Raw genomic sequence first — 14,376 nt, 5'->3', positions numbered from 1 at the left:
ATGCCCAGGCCCTGTGCTTTCCTGGTGGCCCTGGTGGTGATGAACTACTGGTCAACCTGCTCTCTGGGATGTGACCTGCCTCAGACTCATGATCTCAGGAACAAGGGAACCCTGACACTCCTGGCACAAATGAGGAGACTCTCCCTTCTCCCCTGTCTCCTGCCTGAAGGACAGAAAGGACTTTGCATTCCCTCTGGAGAAAGTGGATGCCCAGCACATCCAGAAGGCTCAAGCCATCCTTGTCCTACAGGAGCTGACCCAGCAGGTCCTCATCCTCTTCAGCTCAAAGGACTGATCTACTGCTTGGGAGACAGCTCTGCTAGGCACCTTCTGCACTGGCCTCCACCAGCAGCTCAATGACCTGCAAGCCTGTCTGATGCAGCAGGTGGGGAGCAGGAACCTCCCCTGAGCCAGGAAGACTCCCTGGTGGCTGTGAGGAAATACTTCCACAGGATCACTGTCTACCTGAGAGAGAAGAACCACAGCCCCTGTGCCTGGGAGGTGGTCAGAGCAGAAGCCTGGAGAGCCCTGACTTCCTCAGCCACCTTGCTGGCAAAATTGAGTGAAGAGAAGGATTAAGTCCTGAGCCAAAGTAGACTGGACTCTTCCAGACTAGGACACTGTACCTCACTGGGCAGATTCCACCTTCTCCAAGATTCCTTTTATCTTGATGTCATTGTCTCAATTTGCCTGTGTATTTACCCTAATATTGTGTTATATTGTGTTGATCTCTCAGACAATGTTTTTCATTCACATCTATTATTTATTTATATATAGTGTTTCTCATTGGTTCAATATTTACATAACTATGGTTATTTTATAATACCATGGAATTTTTTATTTTTTATATCAAAACTTTATTGTTCATTTATTTCTTCTATTCTATAAATTTAATATTCTTGTTTGATCTTATTTGTTAGCCTCTAGATTTGTGCTTTTAAACTCATTCTCTCACCATATAGTTTACACATGTGTACTCAGTAGTATATAATAGTGAATGCAATGTCACTTCATAGAGTTAAGGCATGAGATGACACAGCCATCTCATAGTTTTTCTTTATTGATGGTAACATATTACTCCTCTCCATTATACAGAATTCCTCTGTGTGTATAGACAGCATGCTATACAGAATCGAGCCAGAACATCTTACTTGTGACACATTGTGGCTTAGTATTCTTGATCAAGTATTCCTAGACTGTATCTCCCTCTGACTTCTCTGTTCTCTGATAACTGACATTTTACTCTCAACTTCTATCATATTAACCCACATGGATTCCAAAAATGAATGAGATCTTAAAACCAAGATAAAATATGGCACACACACGCACACACACACACACACACACACACACACTGAGAGGCCTTCCTATCTGCCACTGGGAAACATTGAATATTTGTGATATCAGCCATGTCTTGATGATTTCTATGGCAGAATCTTAAATGGGGCAGAATTCTGAAGTCAGGGGCTAAAACAGACCTCATGGAGGAGCACTGCCAACTGCTTTGATGGCTCATGAGCTCAGCCTGCATCTATGCTGTTCAGGACCAACGCCCATGGGTCAGATCACCCACCATGAGCTTCTCACTCCTATGGGTTATTAAGTTGATTTAGTGACTTGTCTACAGAGAGATTCTATAAAGCTACCTTCCTTAATAAGAAACCCTTCTTCGAACATGATAATGATATCTGGTGCCAAGTTGACCTTAGTATTATCCAAAAAAATCTCCACTCATAATAGTCTCAAAAATATCCCATGGAATAAACATAACAGGGGAAGCAAAATTCCTCTAAAACCCACACTGCAATCCCTCTTGATTTCATTTTTTAATCTTTTCTTTTTAACCTTGAGTATGCCTATTGCTGCCAGTTGTGCATGGGTACACTGCCATCTAGTGGAACATGGGAAACCTCTCAGGAATCCCTTGACTGAGGATAACTGAATTTCCATCTCCAAGCAGCCACCAGTTGCAAATAGTTCCTCAGGTAGGGGTGGATTTCATGGCATCCTCCCTGCTTTAAACTGGGATTTTGTCTGTTTTGATCATATTCAGACTTTGTGCATGCGGTCAGAGCGGCTATCAACGTGTACATCAAAATACTCTATTGAATCCAAAACCACTGTTTTCCATAGTCATAAACTGTGTCTGGACATTGTTATGTTCCTGAGACCACTTGTATTATGATCCCTGACTCCTGGGAGCTGGAAAGGCACACTGATCAGTTCTCAGTTACCCATTCTCTGTACATTGACCATTTTTCAGTGCCTGTGTCCAGCCATCTACTGCTAGAAGGAGCTTTTCTGAGGACTGAGAGATGCACTTATCTTCTGTGAGAAGCAGAGTGTAATTAAAAAATTAGTCATTGCAACACCATTGTCATTGCTCTTAGTCTTTAAAGTCCTGCTTTCTAGAGGCTTTCTGTTTTCATAGCATGTTATATTGATGCTGTTGAGAGGTTTATTGAGGTTTTGACTAGGATTGCATTAAATATTTAGATTACTTTCAAAGTTGCCCACAGTTTTATTTCATTGATTTCAAACTCAGAATTTGAACATTAGTAACACTGTTGCTATTGCTTCCCAGATTGATGATATCACTTCATTTCTTTTGATTTATTTCATGTATGTGTATTTGTGTGAGTGTGACACCAAGTTCTTTTCATAGCAAGCACGTGGTGTGAGAGAACACCTCAGAGGAATCAGTTTTCCATACGTACCATGCTTTCGGGGGATCAGCGTCAATCTTCACCAGGAAGTTCTTTACTGATTGTGCCATAATGACCCTTGAACAATCATTAAATAAATATTTAATATACACCACAAACAAAACTTGTTTTTTCATAAAATTTAATATTAATCCAACCTAAGACAACCAGAAAAAGCTAAATGAATATCTCTTTATTTATTTATTTTACATCCAGATTACAGTTTCCCCTCACTGTTCTCCTACGAAGCCCTCCCTAACATCTCCCTTTGAACCTACCCCAAAATCCACTACTCCTCCCTTTCCATTCACCAAAGGCAGGCCTACCATGGATATAAACAAACCATGGCATATGATTCATTTTTTTTAATTTAAATAAACTTATATAAGATTCTGATCATTGCATCCAATATCATTAGAGTACACTTAAAATATTTTCCAACAAAATTTACATACTAATTTCAATAACTATATGAGGAAATACATATGACCCACAAAATTCCATTGCACAATTAAATTCAAGATCTTTTTAGCACAAATATTAGATGAAAGTTTTCATTCTTTACATGTGAGTAATTAATTTCACACATGTAAGATATATCTGTGCTATAAAAATCATTGATAATTTATCAATAATATAAAATCTAAAGAAGCTTCTCTGAGGGGAGCAGTGAAAGTAGAGAAATTATGAAAACAAAAATGACTGGAGAAAAAGACAGACACTAGCAGAGAGTGACGGAAAGAACGTGAAAAGAACATGGGAAAGTAGTTGGTGGGAATTCAGAAAATACAAACTAGTGTTTTTCCCTATTTAAAATAGATGCACACAGCGTGGTCTTTGGATACCATAAAGAGAAAGTTTCAGGGCCACAGAGACCAGAGGAGCAGAAGCAACTGCAAGAACCACAATGGCCAGACCCTGTGCTTTCCTGATAATCCTGTTGGTGATGAACTACTGGTCAACCTCTCTGGGATGTGACCTGCCTCAGACTCATAACTTCAGGAACAAGGGAACCTTGACACTTCTGGCACAAATAAGAAGACTCTCCCATCTCTCCTGCCTGAAGGACAGAAAGGAATTTGCATTCCCTTTGGAGAAGGTGGATGCCCAGCACATCCAGAAGGCTCAAGCCATTCTTGTCCTACAGGAGCTAACCCAGCAGGTCCTCATCCTCTTCAGCTCAAATGACTCATCTGCTGCTTGGGAGACAGCCCTCCTAGACACCTTCTGCACTGGCCTCCACCAGCAGCTCAATGACCTGCAAGCCTGTCTGATGCAGCAGGTAGGGGACCAGGAACTTCCCTGAGCCAGGAAGACTCCCTGGTGGCTGTGAGGAAATACTTCCACAGGGAAATACTTCTCTGAGAGAGAAGAACCACAGCCCCTGTGCCTGGGAGGTGGTCAGAGCAGAAGTCTGGAGAGCCCTGACTTCCTCAGACACCTTGCTGGCAAGATTGTGTGAGGAAAAGGAGTTAAGTCCTGAGCCAAAGTGGAGAGGATTATACTGGGCTAGGAGACTGGACCTCAATGCTCAGATTCTGTAGCCTCAAAATTCTCACTCATTTTGTCTTGAACTCTATTATCCTGACTAGATGTTTCAGCAGCTATAAGCAATGCTCATGTAGGTATATGAATGCACTTGTTCTCCATCCAATCATATTTAGTAATTAATTTATTTATTTTCTATTTATGTAATGTAATTTATTTTGTGGCGTAATATATTACAGATTTATTTTTTCTATAAATTTTTACTAAATCAATCAGATTTTCTTTCTTCATTTTGTATTTCTTGTAACATTAAAAATACATGGCCCAGAGACTGATATTTTGGTTCAAACTTCAAGCTGAATATCAGAAAAGCAAAGCAGCTCTCTCACCTCTAGCTCACGCTAAAAGGGTTGATCCGTGTACGAACTCTTCACCAAGTCTCAAACTGCTGCCTCTCCTCCATGTGGCTGGAGAATGAATGCCTCATTGAGACCTTGCTTCTATCTTATATACTTCTCTAATGTTGGAATTAAAGGTGTGAGCTATAATTCTATTTTATATGAATTCACCCTTGTGTAGTTCTCGGTGGTCTTAGACTCATGGAGATCTATTTATCTCTTAATACTGAGTTGGATTAAAGTTGTGTACCACCACCTCCTAGTTTCTGGCTGTTGGGATTAAAGATCTATGCCTGACGTCTATGGCTTGTAGCTGACTTTGCTTTCTGCATCCTCAGATAAGCTTTAACAAGTTATTAATAATATATCACTACAATTTCTATTAAAAAGTTTTAATGTTTAAACTGGAATTCTGCAGTAAGTATTATATACATGATCCAGGTACAAAGTATTCTTGGTGCAGGTGACATTGTATTGGGTTCAGATGAGCAGATAAACTCATCTCATGCTTCTTATTCATGGCTGGTAAAATCCTGTCTTTCCATTTCTCCTGCTTATCTCATGCTTCTGTATGTTCAGTCATCACGTTGTGTAGTAGTAAGCCAGATTGTCTTGTTCCACTATAATTGTGACCTAGTCCTCTTTGATCAACTATTCCCCAGACTTTACCAGCCTCTGATTTCCCTGACTCTGAGATCTAGTATTAATTCCCAACATCTAGGATTTTAAGCATTTAAGGAAACTAATATTAGTGAAGTCGTGTACCACAGCATAAGAAGACACTATAATAACTATCTATCCTATATACCACTGACAAATGCCCCTCAGAATAAATCTGGCAATCAACCCATTCATGAAAACATCAAAAAATATCCAGTGGAACAAATCTATCCAGGGATTTGAAATATGTATAAAATGAATCATTTAGACTCCCAATATTGTCAACCAAATTTCATGTGTTATCTTGTTTGTATAATTTATTTTTGTAATTGTTAAATGCACAATTTTTGTACTGTGAAATACACAGAAATTTTCTTTTCAAAAATGAACTTAAAAATACAGTTGGGTGATGGAGTTCTCCACCTCAGAACATTCTTTCAGTCATCAGTTGTATACTTGGCGAGAGAATCCTAGGTGGTTTGATTTTATCATACACATATCTTCAGGAGGTGAATTTTCAGCTTTTAGGGATGTCCGTAATGTTATCTCAGGTACAACAGAGCATGAGATGTGTCAAATGTAGAGGGTCAGAATGACAGAGAAGAAAATCAAAGCCATATGTGGCTATCATAGCAATGAATATGGGGACATTGTTTGTTACAGCAATGGAATATTCAGATTAGCATTTGTCCAATCTTAGAAACAAACCATAAATTAATGTAAGCTTCTGGGGAAAATATTTGAAGGTATTATAAAGAACAGTCACAAGACATTCATGCTGTACAAGAACAGGGCACCGCAGCTGCTGATCTTTCAAAGGCACCAACATCCCTACCTCTAAAATTGTTGATGGACAAACTGGTATGTGTTGAGCAATGGCTTTTAACAACAGAGAAATTGTAGGCCTTAGAACAGCTGGTACTGGAGCAACCAAATGCTCAGAATATTGAAGAATCAAACAACTGTTGGAATTCTCCTGTATTTGTTATTAAAAAAGAAATTTGGAAAATGAAGAACGGCAACAGATCTAAGAACTGTTAATAAGATGATACAGCCAATTGACTCTCTACAATTTGGAATTCCTTTGCTTTATCTATTACCCAAGGGATGACTTCTCGTAATTATTGCTTTAAAACAGTGTTTCTTTACTATATGTTTACAAGAAAAAGAGAAAAGTTTGCCTTCGCGGGGCCTTCTTATTGTAAATTTCAGTTTGTTCAGAGATATTAATAGAAAGTTCTCCCTCAGGGAATGTTAAATTGCCCCACCTTGTGCCAATATATTGTAAAGAAACTTTACAATGATACTAAAGCAATTTTCTCAATCTATAGTTCACCATTATATGGAGGATGTTTTACCAGCAGATTCAAATGTTAATGCTTTAGAAAGAATGTTTGAAGAAGTCCATAAAAATTTGCCTTGTTGGGGATTAAAAATTGCTCCTGAAAAAACACAAAGAGGAGATTCTATTAATTATTCAGGATATAAATTAGGTTTATGAAAAATTAGGCCCTTTTAGACCCATCTATCAACTTAAGACCACCTTGAGGCTGCACTCACCTGATCTTTGGACCCTATTGCCAGCAATCTGCTAGAGGTGAGTTTGGGACCAGTTCAGGCAGAATCCGCCCCCCACATCCTTCCCTGGAAACTCCCTCGGTGAGCTCCTCATCTTACTCCCCCCTATAACCTTGTCCTGGATAGTACAGCCTGGTACTCTGCTCCATACACCACCCAGAGCCTGCCTTCCCCTCACCCTTTGTCCTGCTGAGCCTGCTGCTCTGGGTGAGCATTGGACCAGAGTGTGGATCCAACAACCCCTCCAGCTCTGTGGAACTTCCTGGGTCTGCTCTGAGAACACTGGACAGCATATCCACAAGGGCTACCTTAAGGCCGCACTCACATAATCTTTGAACCCCATTGCCTGCCCTCTGTTGCAGGAGAGACCTCCAAGAGAGCATGGATCATCCAGAGTTACAGACATTGAACTCCTGACCCACCTATACTCACCAGGAGAGAGAGAGAGAGAGAGAGAGAGAGAGAGAGAGAGAGAGAGAGAGAGAGAGAGAGAGAGAGAGATTCCAACTGCACCCACTAGAAGAAACAATGGGAAGACAGCAATGCAAGAAAACACCCACCAAGACCAGTATGGCAGCACCAGAATCTAGGGACTCTACACCAACTAGACCTGAACATACCAAAGCAGATGAAGCAGAAGAGAATGACTTTTAAAAATCCCTTAAAGAACTTAAAGAAAAAACAAAAAACATGGTAAGAAATAGAGGAAAAGACCAAGCAAAAAATGCAAAAAAATAAAAAAAAAATAAACAAATTTCTTTAAAAAAGTAAGGAAAGTCAAGACAAAACAATCAAACAGATGATGGAAACAATTCATACAGTTCAAGACCTGAAAACTGAAATTTACACAATAAAGGAAACACAAACTGAGGGAATGCTAGAACTAGAAAATCTGGGTAAATGATCAGAAACTACAGATACAAGAATAACCAACAAAATACAAGAGATCAAAGAATCTCAGGCACTGAGATTCTAGAGGAAATAGATTCATTGACCAAAGAAAATCTTAAACCCAACAAATCCTTAGCACAAAACTTCCAGGAAATCTCGGACACCATGAAAAGGCCAAACCTAAGAATAATAGGCATAGAAGAAGGCAAAGAAGACAAGCTCAAAAGTACAGAAAACATAACATATTCAACAAAATCATTGAAGAAAACTTTCCCAATCTGAAGAACGTCATGAATGTGAAAGTACAAGAAGCACACTGAACACCAAATAGGCTAGTCCAAAAAAAAAAAAAAAAAAAAAAAAAAAAAAAAGTCGCCTTGCCACATAATAACTAACACAACAAACATACATAAAGAATATTAAGGGCAGCAAAGGATAGGGGCCAGGTAGCATATAAAGGCAGACCTATCAAAATTACACCTGACTTCTCCATGGAAACTCTCAAGGCCAGAAGGTCCTGGATAGATGTTCTACAAATACTAAGAGTTCACAGATGCCAGTCCAGGCTACTATACCCATCAAAACTCTCAATCACTATAGACAGAGAAAAAAGATATTCAATGACAAAACCAGATTTTCAAAATACATATCCACAAATCCAGCCCTGAAGAAAGTTCTGGAAGAAAACTCCACCCCAAGGAAGTTAACTACACTCACAAAGACATAGGCAATAGATAATCCCACTTTACCAGAACCCAAAAGAAAACACAGGGCAAATATACTCACAATACTACCAACAACATAAAATAAAATAAAATAAAATACAAACAAGAATAACAATTAATGGTCCTTACTTTCCCTCAACATTAATAATCTTAACTCGCCTATAAAGAGACACAGGCTAACAGAATGGATATGAAAACAGAATTCATCCTTATGCTGCATACAAGAGACACATCTAAGCGTCAAAGAAAGACATTACCTCAGGGCAAATGGTTGGTAAAAGATCTTCCAATCCAATGGACCCAAGAAGCAAGCAGGTGCAACTATCCTAATATCTAACAAGTTAGACTTTAAACAAAAATCATCAAAAGAGATGAAGAAGGTCATTTCTTTTTCATCACAGGAGAAATCCATCAGTACAACATCTTAATTCCGGACATCTATGCACCAAATACAAAGGCACCCACATTCATAAAAGAAACTCTACTAAAACTCAAAGCTCACATAAAACCTCACACACTCATAGTGTGAGACTTCAACACTCCACTCTCACCAGTAGACAGGACCAGCAGACAGAAACTTAACAAAGAAACAAAAGAACTAACAGAAGTTATGTCACAGTTGGGTTTAACAGACATCTATAGAACATTCCATCCAACACAAAAGAATATACCTTCTTCTCAGCTCCACATGGAACATTCTGTAAAATCGACCACATACTAGACAGCATAACAAACCTCAACAGATACAAAAATTTGTAATAGTCCCCTGTATCTTATCAGACCACCATGCTTTGAAGTTAGAATTCAACAACACAAACAGAAGAAACCCTACAAACTTATGGAAAATTAACAATGTGCAATTGCACCATTCCTGGGTCAGGAAGAAATAAAAAATTTAAAGATTTCCTTGAATTTAAGGAGAATGAAAACAAAACATACCCAAACTTATGAGACACTTTAATAGAAGTGCTACAAGGAAAGTTCAGTGCACTAAGTGCCTGTATGAACAAAACAGAGAATAGTCACATTAGAGAATTAACAGCACCACTGAAAGCCCTAGAACAAAAAGAAGCAAACTCAACCCAAAGTAGTAGACGCCAGGAAATAATCAATTTGAGGGCTGAAATCAATAAAGTAGAAATTTAAAAAAGAATCAATGTAACAAAGGGTTGGTTTTTTTTAAACAAAATCAAAAATACAGAAAAAACTATATCCAAACTAACAAAAAAAAAAAAAAAAAAAAAAAAAAAGCAGAGAGAGAACATGCAAATCAACAAAATCAGAAATGAAAAGGGGGACATAAAAACAGACACTAAGGAAATCCAGACAATTTTCAGGTCATACTTTGAAAACCTGTATTTCACAAAATCAGAAAGCTCAAAGTAAATTTCTGGATAGGGATCACTTACCAAAATTAAATCAAGAACAGATAAGCAACTTAAATAAACCTATAACCCCTAACGAAGTAGAAGTAGTCATCAAAAGCCTCCCAGCCAAAAAAAAAAAAAAAAAATAAGCCCAGGGCCAGATGGCTTTAGTGCAAAATTCTATCAGACATTCAAGGAAGAGCTAATACCAATACTCCTCAAAGTGTTCTACTCAATAGAAGCACACGGTTCATTACCAAACTCTTTTTATGAAGCTGCAAATACCTTGGTACCCAAGCCACACAAAGACACAACTAAGAAAGAGAACTACAGACCAATATCCCTCATAAGCATTAATGTAAAAATACTCAATATAATAATGATAAGTGAAATCAAGAACACATCAGAGAAATCATCCACCATGACCAAGTACACTTCATCCAGGAAATACAGGGATGGTTCAACATATGAAAATCTATCAATGTGATCCATCATATAAACAAACTGAAAAAGAAAAACCACATGATCATCTCACTACATGCTGAAAAAGCCTTTGACAAAACTCAACCCTCTTTCATGACAAAGGTCTTGGAGAGATCAGGGATAGCATGTACATACCTAAAAATAATAAAAGCAATATACAGTAAGCCAACTGCCAACATCAAACTGAATGTAGAGAAGCTTAATGCAATTCTGCTAAAATCAGGAACAAAACAAGGCTGTCCACTTCTCCATATCTCTTCAATGTTGTATTTCAAATTCTAGCTAAAGCAATGAAACAATAAAAGGAGGTCAAGGGGATACAAATTAGAAAAGAAGTTAAACTTTCACTATTTGCAGATTATATCTAGTTTACATAAGTGACCCCCCCCCAAAAAAAAAACTCTACCAGGGAACTCTTACAGATGATAAACACATTCAGCATATTAGCAGGATACAAGATTAACTTAAAAAATCAGTAGCCCTACTACATACATAAAATAAAGAGGCTGAGAAAGAAATCAGAGAAATGTCACCCTTTACAATAGGCACAAGCAACATAAAGTATCTTGGGGTAAAGCTTACCAAACAAGTGCTAGACCTATATAGCAAGAACTTTTTGTCTTTAAAGAAAGAAGTTAAAGAAGATACCAGAAAATGGAAAGATTTCCCATGCTCTTGGATAGGTAGAATAAACATAGTAAAAATGGTAATCTTGCCAAAGCAATCTATAGATTCAATGCAATCCCCATAAAAATCCCCACACAATTCTTCACTGACCTTGAAATGATAATACTCAACTTTATATGGAAAAACAAAAGACCCAGGATAGCCAAAATAACCCTGTACAATAAAGGCACCTCAGGAGGCATCACCAAACCTGACTTTAAGCACTACTACAGAGCTATAGTCCTGAAAACAGCCGGTATTGGCACAAAAGTAGACAGGTAGATCAATGGAACGAAATTGAAAATCCTGATATTAACCCACATACCTACAAACAACTGATTTTTGACAAAACAGCCAGAATTACACATTGGTAGGAGGAAAGAATCTTCAACATATGGTACTGGCACAACTGAATGATGATGTGTAGAAGACTGCAGATACACCTATGTCTATCACCATGCACAAAACTTAAGTCCAAATGGATCAAAGACCTCAACATAAATCCAGCCACATTGAACCTCTTAGAAGAGAAAGTGTACTCTTCAACAAATTGGTACAGAAGACTGCTTTCTGAACATAACACCAGTAGCATAGACACTGAGATGGACAATTAATAAATGGGACCTCCTCAAACTGAGAAGCTTCTGTAAGGCAAAGGACACAGTTGACAAGACCAAATGGCAGCACACAGACTGGGAAAAGTTCTTTACCAACCCTACATCTGAAAGAGGGCTGGTCTCCAAAATATACAAAGAACTCAAGAAACTAGTCACAAAAACACCAAGTAAACCTATTAAAATGTGGGTTACAGAACTGAATAGGGAATTCTCAGTAGAGGAATCCAAAATGGCTCAAGGACACTTAAGAAAGTGCTCAACATCCTTAGCCACCAGGGAAATGCAAATCAAAACAACTCTGAGATATCATCTTACTCCTTTCAGAATGGCCAAAACTAGAAACACCAATGACAGCTTATGCTGGAGTGGATGCAGAGAGAGGGGAACATTCCTCCACTGCTGGTGGAAGTATAAACTTATACAGCCATTTTGGAGATCAGCATGGCAGTTCCTCTAGAAAACTGGTATCAGTCTACCACAGGACTTAGTCATATACTCAAATGATCCATCCACACCCAGGCAAGAAATACTTCTGTTTAGCTATGTTCATAGCAGCATTATTTGTAAAAGCAAGAACCTGGAAGCAACCTAGATGCTCCTCAACTGAAGAATGGATAAAGAAGTTGTGGTTAATTTATACAATGGGATACTACTCTGTAGAAAAAAAAAAACAATGTAATCTTGAAATTCACAGGCAAATGCATGGAACTCGAAGAAATCATCCTGAGTGGGGCAAACCAGTCACAAAAAAGAGGAACATGGTGTATACTAACTCATGTATGGATTTTACACATAGAGCAAAGGATCACCAGCTTATAATTCACACATCCAGAGAAACTAGGATACAAGAGGAACCTAAGAGATTCATACAAGTTCTCTCACAGAAGGGGAAAGGGAAAAGATCTCCTGAGAATATTGGGAGTTGGGGTGGAGGCAGTGAGTAGAGAGCAAGTTAGGAGAAAGTGAGCAGAAGATTGAATCAGGGGATGAACAAAGAGAGCAGAGAGAGAAAGAGAAAAAGAGAAAGAGAGAGAGAGATACCATAATAGAAGGAGCCATGAGCCATTATAGGTTTGAAGAGAAAACTGACTCTAGAGAAATGTCCAGAAACCTACAAGGATGACCCCAACTAATAATCTGAGCAACAGTGGAAAAGCTACCTTAAATGCCCTTCCCAGATAACGAGATTGCTACTTAACATATATGCCATCATAGAGCCCTCATCTAGTATCTGATGGAAACAGAAACAGACACCACAGCTAAACACTGAGCCGAACTCCTGGAATCCAGTTGCAAAGAGTGATAAGAAAAGGGGTCAAGACCAGACTACAGAAACCCACAAAGACAGCTGACCTGAACAAGGGGAAGCTCATGGACCCCCAGACTGAAAGCTAGGAAGCCAGTATTGGACTGACTCAGACCCACTGAATGTGGGTCTCAGTTAGAAGACCTGTGCAGTCTAAGGGACCTCTGACAGTGGAATCAGGATGTTTCCCTGGTGCACAAAAGAACTTTGGGAGCACATTCCCATGGATGGATACTCCCTTATCCTAAAGGCAGGAGGGAGGGCTTGGATCCCACTCCAAATGTCTTCACAGATTTTATTGATCCTTCATGGAAGGCCTCATATTCCCTGTGGAGTGAGTGGGGAATATGATGGGAGGGGTGTTTGGGGCCATGGTAGGGAGGGAGGGAGAAGGAACTGGGATTGATACGTAAAATTAGAAAAAATAATAAATATATATTTAAAAAAGAAAAGAAGCTTCAGGCCCCAAAATGTAGAAATTTAAAAGAGATTGATTTTAGAGAGGTATGAAAGGATAAAGCAAAAGGCCTAATGTGGAGATTTATTCTCCAGTCACACTGAGGAGAGAACAACCCTTTCAGCCTGAAGTAGAGGTAAGAGCTAGTGACTGGCTGCTTTGTTTTTCTGATCTTCAGCTTGAAGTGTGAAGCTCAATATCTGTCTCTGGGTCTTATATTTTTCATGCTACAATTGGCGCCTAATGTTGAAGTATGAATTCACAAAAAAGTCGCTTTGAGCCCAAACCTGAGCTCCTGCCTGAGTCCTTGCCTGACCAGCTAGGTTTTCTTTTTGTTTTCTCTTTGAGCAAATATGGAATTATTCAGTTGTAGCTTTTCTAAATAGTCTTCAACTGCCACCTAAACTCTAGAGACATTCAGGCTTTTCCTGGATCCCCTCCCCTTTGGCTGACTGCTTAGCTCAAGACCTTGAATCAGATGAGCTATGCTCACAGTTCACTGACATTTTCAGCAGATTTGGTAAGTCAACTGGAAGTTCTTAAAGGAAGGAATTAGCTTTAAAAAGAGAGTTTTTCCCCCACACTAAAAAAATAAGAAAATACTACTAAAATGGAGAAAATTAGGTCTGCATATGATTACATAATGGATGGTTTAAAAATGGAAAAAGTTGGGGCTGGAGAGATGGCTTGGTGATTAAGAGCACTAGCTACTCTTCCAGAGGTCCTGAGTTCAATACCCAGCAACCACATGGTTGCTTACAACCATCTATAAGAGGATCTGGCACCTTCTTCTAGCATGTAGATATACATGCAGAACAATATATATATTCAACTTAACCAGGATTGATAGACTGTTAACTATCATTTTGATAGCCTTTGTTGTTGTTTTGACAATTCTTGGTTTATCTCTTAAAAAGTTGGTTGATATGAATGCTAAGATGAAGGCCTTAGAAAAACTTGCTAAGTAGATTATAGAGATATTCAAACACAGGCTGAGGAATTACATGGACAACCAAATTCAGAATTGCATTTTAA

At 38.7% G+C, this 14,376-nt stretch overlaps 2 pseudogenes; both read left to right on the top strand.

Annotated features, from left to right (window-relative positions):
• LOC127224843 (interferon alpha-12-like) lies at window positions 1–579 on the top strand (annotated as a pseudogene).
• Window positions 580–3,612: 3,033 nt separating this feature from the next.
• LOC127224800 (interferon alpha-9-like) lies at window positions 3,613–4,249 on the top strand (annotated as a pseudogene).
• The last annotated feature ends 10,127 nt before the right edge of the window (window positions 4,250–14,376 follow it).

This window comes from Phodopus roborovskii, unplaced genomic scaffold (genome assembly GCF_943737965.1).
Source record: "Phodopus roborovskii unplaced genomic scaffold, PHOROB, whole genome shotgun sequence".
Lineage (NCBI taxonomy): Eukaryota > Metazoa > Chordata > Mammalia > Rodentia > Cricetidae > Phodopus > Phodopus roborovskii.
The sequence above is the reverse complement of the archived record's forward strand: the minus strand, read 5'-3'. Positions and strand labels throughout refer to the sequence as shown.